Here is an 8,020-nt window from a genome sequence, read left to right on the forward strand (position 1 = left end):
CAGTCAGTGCACTACTAAGTACTTATAAATGAAGATTTTTCATGAACTAGATGACAGTAACACACAGACCCACAGTGGCCACTATGCATAGAATAAGAGGTTTTGGAATTCTTAAATGGGACATCTAGACATTTTTTTCTATTCATAATTCAGGTATCTATGTAAAAGAATTGGAAGAAAGATTTTAAGGGCTAGAAGTCAGACAAGATCAAAGAAAGAACTTTTTACCAGACACTAGAAGGTAAATTCACATATGAACTTGCAGTGATTCTGGCTTCATGCATATAACGTATAATACTTGAATCAGACATAATTCAAGCATGGAGGAGGCGAAGTGGGCACAAGGTCTCTTTCCTAATTGAGTAGGTATTGCTCCTGGGAAATGGAAATGGAAAGTCAGTTTTCTTTAATGACATATTGACCATACTTTAGGAATAGCTGGTCAACACAAACTGGATGACTGAACTTGATCAATTTAAAAATGGAAGAAAAGAGAGAGAGGGAGAGAGAAAGAGAAGAGGGGGAGGACAAATAGAGAGGGAGAGAAAAAACAGAGCGAGAGAGAGGCTGAGAACAACCATCAGAGAGATAGGAAGAGAGAGAATGAAGTTTGGTGGGAAGGTTAGGGAGGAAGAAGGACAAGGATGGTTTGGAAAGTTTAGGGAGAAGGATGAATGTGATCAAATGCATTATATGAGCGACTCAAAATTTAAAAAGAACATTTTAGAAATGAATAAATGCAGGAATTTTTTGAATGTTCACCATTGAACAAAAACGAATTAAAATGCATAAGATAGCAGGGAAGTGACTGTAAGTTGATGCATCCTAGCAAAACGAAGCAACACCAGCTAGATGATCTAAATAACAGAAATATAGCTTCACTTTTAGAAAACTGAAGCCCATATTTGTGACTTAACTCATTCTTAGAGACCTAATGAAAGGTTCTTTTAGGACCTTCCTAAACTTGTAGATGAACGGCTCTGTCCTGAGTTTCTTCATATTATCTCCTTCTGTGGTTTCTTGTATCCAAATTTCACCTCCTTGACAGGACAAAATTTATACTAGAGGAGGACAAAGTTTAACATAAAGAATCTCCCTTTATCTGGATTTTCTTATAAGATCCTATCTCCAAATAATATTGCAATTGGTGTTATTGGCTGTTGGATTTAAATATACTAATTAACTTTTGTGTGCATATAGAATATACAAGTGTGTGTATTCATGTGTTTGTGAATGTTTCTATGTAAGCGTGAATATGCATTTTACTGCAACATGTAAATGTCTGAACCTAAGTTGTTGGTACACAGCTTCCTCCATATTTGGCACATGGTCTCTTGCTTATCACTTTGTATGCTAAGCTAACAGTACTGATAATTTACTGGTAGTTTTTATTCTTTGTCTCCAGTCTCAGCATAAGAATTCTGGGATTGCAGATTATCTGCTTTTATCTGTTTTCCTAGCATCTGAACTCAGGCCATCATACCTGGGAAAGTATGCCCCTCACAGAGCTTTCTTCCTAGCCCCAACATATGAATTTTTATAAACACAATTCTGCCCATAACAATGTGTCAAAGTACATCTGTGAACTGTAGAAAATAGGCAAGACATGAACTGAATAGGAATCAGAGGCTCAACCTCTGAACATGTGACTATTTAAAAAATTACTACACTTATACACTCAAGATATGCCTTGTGTGTGTATGGACTAAGAGACTGCTTTTATGATTCACTTATTGGATAGAAAAAAACCTTTGAAGTATCCTCTGCAATTCAAATAAAAATATACTTAAGAAAGGTAGAAAAATAAAAGAATCATTTTGGAATACTGATTAGTATTTTTATTTTGAAAACCTAAGGACCAGAATTACATTAGGTTCCTATTTTGGATTTGGATTATGCAGTATTTATATACACATCATCAGATTTATTAATGGATTCCAAAGCTAATTAAAAATTTGATTTCTGCACACAGACACACACACACACACACACACACACATTATCGATCAAGATAATTTTATCCATGGCTTGTAAGGCAGCATTGTTTTTATTACAGCCCATCACATGAAACAAACTGTAGAATTTTCCACATTTGTTGGTGTTATGCTGGCCCTTTAAACACCTCAGACATTGAAAAATCTCATATTTCAGATTTCTGTACTAGGTATTTTATCCCACAAAATGAAGGAGGACTTTGAAGTAAAAATATAGAGAACTAGAATTAGAAGATAGAAACCAGAAAAATCCTAATCTAGACTGGTGCTTATTATATTGGAATTGAGAGTGCCTTACTAATATTTTTACTGTGTCTTTATACTGTACTTTGTGAATGAAGCCAATAATGCACAAATTATATTTTTAAAATGGGTTGGACAGTAATATTTATTGCTTTAGGCTACTGATAGAAGAAGAATTGGAGAATAAAATGGTACTAGACCATACATGTGGAACTGGGTAGGGAAAAGTGAGGAAAGAAAAGAGGGAGGGAGGAGAAAAAAGAAGGGGTAGAGAGATGACAGAAGATAGATAGATAGAAAGACAGATTTACAGTGACAGAAACACACAGAGATTGACAAACAGACCCAGATAATAGAAAGACAGAGAGAGAGAGACCCAGACAGACAGATGGTATGGGAGGTCCTTCTGTCTATTATTGCTTTTATTGGTTAACTAATAAAAAACCTGACTTGGACTGATAGGGTAGAACAGAGCTAGGTGAGGAAAACTAAATTGAATGCTGAGAGAAAAAAGGGCAGAGTCAGGGAGAAGCCATGGAGACACTGCCAGGGACAGACATGCTGAAACTTTGCTGGTAGGCCAAGACCTCGTAGTGATGCATGGATTAATGGAGATGGGTTAAACTAAGATGTAAGAGTTAGCAAATAAGAAGCTAGAGCTAATGGGCTAAGAAGTGATTTAATTAATACAGTTTCTGTGTGATTATTTTGGGGTTGAGCTGCCAGTAGGCCAGGAAACAAACAAGCATCCTTTGTTGTTTGTTCAATTGGTATTGAATACCAATTGAATCTGACACTTCTGAAGTAAAAGTGGCCTAAGGAGCAAGTGAACGATCATGCATATTCCAGATTGGTTCTGAAGTCTAAAAACAGAAACATCAGATTGCTTTAGTTATTTTGCAATCCAAATGCTTACAATTTTAGAAATAGGATCACATGTAAAGTCTCAGGTAATACTTAACTATTTGGGGTATCATGTTAAATTAATGGTTCTGTTTTATGAAGATACCAAATAGTTCAATGATATTTTTAAATAGTTCAGTATTGTAAGATAAAAGACAAAAGTACAAACCATGGTGGAAATAGATGGATAAGGTTAAGAATAATACCAAGTCCATCTTCTTGAGAGCATCCTAGTATAACTGTAAAGGGTTGAAGAACTCTGACTAGTTTTCTTAATGTAAACATTTCTCCAAGAGATAGTCCTTTAGCATCTTGCTAACTGGAAAATTTTTAGTCAATGTGGTAAGGACATGATCCTCTTGAAAACATGTATGATTGCCAGCTCATTTCATCAAATTTAGATATTTGCCTAACATTTATTGACTTTTGCATTTCTTCTCTTTAATTCCTTAAGCATTTACTACAAGCAAGCCATGGTACCTTCAAGACTTTTTCTATTATCTTTTTATTGTGCATTCATTCGGTTTTAATACATTTCATCCTATATTTTTACTGTATAAAACTGGACTATTTTGCATACTTATGAAATCAATGCATCATTCTTCAATGTTCATAATCTTCAAAATAATACATCATTGTACAAAGGAAAAACAAATACACACCGATGCCGATGAGCTCAGTTTAAAACTATCTCTCCATTCCATTGGAAGATTTATTTCTGCTGGCTAACATCATAGTAGTCTCCTAAAGCAACTTAATGGGGCTCTTTTAAAAGTGAATAATTTGGGGGGGTTAAATAATTTTTACCTTGCTGAAATAAAAAAAATGTTAGTTAATTTTAACTAAATCATTTTTGATCATTCTGACACAATTTCAGGTCCCATACTGCACACAAATAGTACACATACCACCAGTGACTTTGTAATTTTTCAGATAGAGGCATTATCATGTAAATTTCAACGCTAGTGTTTTAACTTACTGACATATAATAGATTTACATATTTTACTTTCCTAAAACAATAAAATTAAAACATATTCATAGGGATCTTTATATTCTCAATGTTATCTATTTTGTTTATAAAATTACCCTGTTATCCTCTATGCTTACTCAAAAATATGAAAACCAGAAATTATGTTGTAATTACTATAAATATTTTCTTTCAAAATATTATAGTACATGTTATTTAATGTAGATTTGGTTTTAATTTTTATGGTATAAAACGCTTTATTTTTTAAACCTTATTTGGTCCAGAACTTTAAAAACATAATTGTGAATTGACAAAGTGAACATGACATGTATGAGTTCAAATATAAAGGGAACCTCAGTGACAATCCATGTAGGAGGGGTGGCTCAAGTTCAAATCCATTAGCATGAAACAGTAAATACCCATTTCTACACATGTGTGCCAGAGGTGTCATCCTGCTAGGAAGCACCCCATAATAATCCTATATTCTCTACTTTATATAAAAACACTCTATGTCCATGTATTTTACAAACGATAAATGTAATAAACACACAGAGACATACATTCATATGATAACCTGAGAGCTATTATTTTAGTGCTATATTCTATTTATACTTGGTTTTGGATGGCTGCACTCAGATTTTTATTAGTACCTTGAAGGTCATAGGAAGACAAACCTCCTGAATGATCAAAAGAAGGTGAGTGCTTTTTAGAATATGCATCCTTCATAGACTGTAACTAATTGGGATGTGTGTGTGTGTTGGTGAGGTAGTGGCTGGTGTTTGTAAGGGATGACCTTGGCATAGTTCGTGAGGCTCCAAAGCAATTACAGAAGAAACTGATATGGGAACAATGGCAAGAAGCAGGAAAAACTGCCTGAAACGGACTAATTCAGAGTTAGCGTAGCAGCATTAGATGACAGTTAACTTTTAATGAGGGAAGACACAAGGTAATTAAATCTTGACACACAATTATGAAAGAAAATATCAGGTAACAATCTTGCTGCACCATATAAAAGAAGAAAAGACATTTTTTGAAAACTTGCCTGATGCTCTGTCATCTGAAACTATTCTTTATGAGTGCAGGGTGAAGGTCAAGAAGGTAGCTCAACTCCATCAATCCTTTGGACAGTTACAAATGACCTTTCGCTTTCCATAAGACATTCAATATTCTGAATTGGAGGGATACATTTTTCTGCGTTTAGAAAATGGCCAAATTGAAACCTTTCCTACTGCAGGAGGTACACTTTTGTTGACTCTGGACAGCCTCTTCATCCCCAAAGTTGTCTAGGCTGTGATCTCATTTACATGAATTGCTAACACAGAGTAAAACAACAGTTTTATGCTGTGTGTTAAATTTGTTCTACTTTTTGAATCTCTCACTGCAGTTTTTTTTAAACAATATTGGCCTAATAGAGAATAATACCTCTTTTAAAATGCTTGTGTGACCTCTAAGTTCTTGGAAAGTAAGCAATCAATTTTACATTTGTGTTAAAAACTAACAAGGAAGATGGGAGCAAGATTTCACTTTCTTATAGTTCTGTTAACCCTTAAAAATCAATATTTTTTAGTAAGAAATATAGAAGAAAACCATTCAATTAAAAACTAAGATGATTCTTGCTTTAGTGAATTAAAATTTGTATATTATTTAATTTATTCTTCTATATTAACTCTACTTGTCATCCACTAATGAAATATAGAATAAAAATAGAACTACTGCCTAAGATTTCATTTTTCAATATTTTAAGAAAACATGATTTATGTCTTAATTGTGAATAAATTAATTGTGGTAGATGTTCACATGACTATTAACATTAAAAATGCGTCTATATCAGTTGAAAAAGAAACTGTTTTCATATTCACTTATTTAATTACTCACTTAACATGAGAATCATGGCTTTCTGTGATGTGTTGAGATCTCTGTGGCATGAGAACAACACTCAGGTACAAAATAGATGATATTCCTACCTATGCATTATTTTCATAATGGGATGATAAAAAACACACAGATAAGTATGGAAATAAATTAAATATGTGAGCCCATTGAAAGTAATAAAGTAGATGTGGCCAGGTTGTTGAAGAGGATACACAGATGTCAAGCTTACTTAAAATAAACTGTATTCTTTTGCTAAGCAGGCTGTTAGACTTGTGAAGCCAGGACATGCCATTGGACAAGTAATTGATTCACATTTTAACCCATCTTAATTTTCCACAGCCATTTCCTCATTCATGCTGATTTTTGACTAGCTTTATATCTATTTGACTAAGTGTAGAATCAATATTTTATTATTACCTGATCTTAAAGAGATTGTGATATACACTTGTTATAGCAGCAGGAATAGAATTGTAAATAAGACATTTCTGTAGAAATGTGGAATGCCATCTTGTAGAACAATATTCAAAGTTAAATTTTGAAAGAAGTTAATACTACAAGCAAAAATTTTCATTTTCCATATGTTCTCTTAGGCAAATTTCAGTAACTGGTAGAATAAAATTTAAAAATTATATAATATTCCATTATATATATTATATAATACATATATTTTATATATTTATCTATATTTTAAATATCCCACTATATATTTTATAAAAATTATTTATATTATAGACACATTTATTTATATCATATATATAAATTATGTAATTACATATTTATATTATATAAATATATTTGTTTATATATTTATTCTCTCAGGAATTTTAATATAATAGGCTTACTTCTTTGTGACCAAAAATAATTTTTGTTGAAATATAAAAAATTCATGTCACTAAATGAACTTGAAATGATTGATATTTAAGGTAAAAACAAAAGAACAATGTGTGTGTGTGTGTGTGTGTGTGTGTGTGTAATTATATACTTATACTAATACACAGTTAAAACAGTTTGAAATTCAGTTCAGACAATGTAAGTTCATCCTATGGTAAGATTTTATGAATTTTACTGAGAATATAGTTGTGAATTGATGCAGAGTTCTTATGGAAGGTTGAAAGCATTCTTGTTGCTTGTCTCTTCTGTAAACAGTGTTAACTGGAAGTGCAATCTAGTTAAAAAAAATGATAAACTTTAGATATTAAGTTTATTTGCAGCATGATTTATTTTTAACAGGAAAACATACTTTATTTTTTAAACTTAAAGAAATGCAGTGGCAGAATTATTTGAATTCCAACCTAAAAATAGTGAATTTCATTTTTTACACTGTAGGGAAGTATATAATTTGTCCTAATTTCAAATAATAGTAATAAGAACTAGAGCACTTCAGTGGCATTAGGATTTCTAACTAATTTTAGAAGAGATGTTCTGTTGTCCAGGTGAAGCGGGAGAAAACTGGAATGTCAGTGGTGGCCTCTATGTGCTCTCCAGCTGTAGCTCTGCACTCTGGTCTTGACTAACCCAGGAAGTCTTTAGAGATGCTGGAGCATGTTACTTATATGGTAAGAGATCTTTAGCCTCTGGTATTGTCATTTTACATGCATAACTTACATAATTTAGATATACTATTTCCGGGACCATCTATATTCATGACCACAAAGAACCCACCATGAAGTCCAAGTCCCTCAATGCATCCAGAGATGCCATGTCCCTCACAAGAGTCAATTTTATTTATTTGTTTTTATTATTTGGTGTGTGTGTGTGTGTGTGTGTGTGTGTGTGTGTGTGTGCATATGATGTGAAGTACTTGTGGAAGACAGATGACAATCTTGGCTATTGTCCTCTTCCACCTTATTTGACACAGAGTGTTTGTTATTTGCTGCTACAGCTGCCAGACATGATAGACTGAAAGACTCAACAGTTCCACTGTCCTGCATTTTACCTTCATTGAATGCTAGGATTACAGATGTGTAACTTTATTTGGTTTCTATGTGAGTTCTGGGGATTTGAACTCCAAAGATCCTCATAATTATTGAGCAATATCTT

The sequence above is a fragment of the Myodes glareolus genome, chromosome 16, assembly GCF_982192425.1.
Source record: "Myodes glareolus chromosome 16, mMyoGla1.1, whole genome shotgun sequence".
NCBI classification, from domain to species: Eukaryota; Metazoa; Chordata; class Mammalia; order Rodentia; family Cricetidae; genus Myodes; species Myodes glareolus.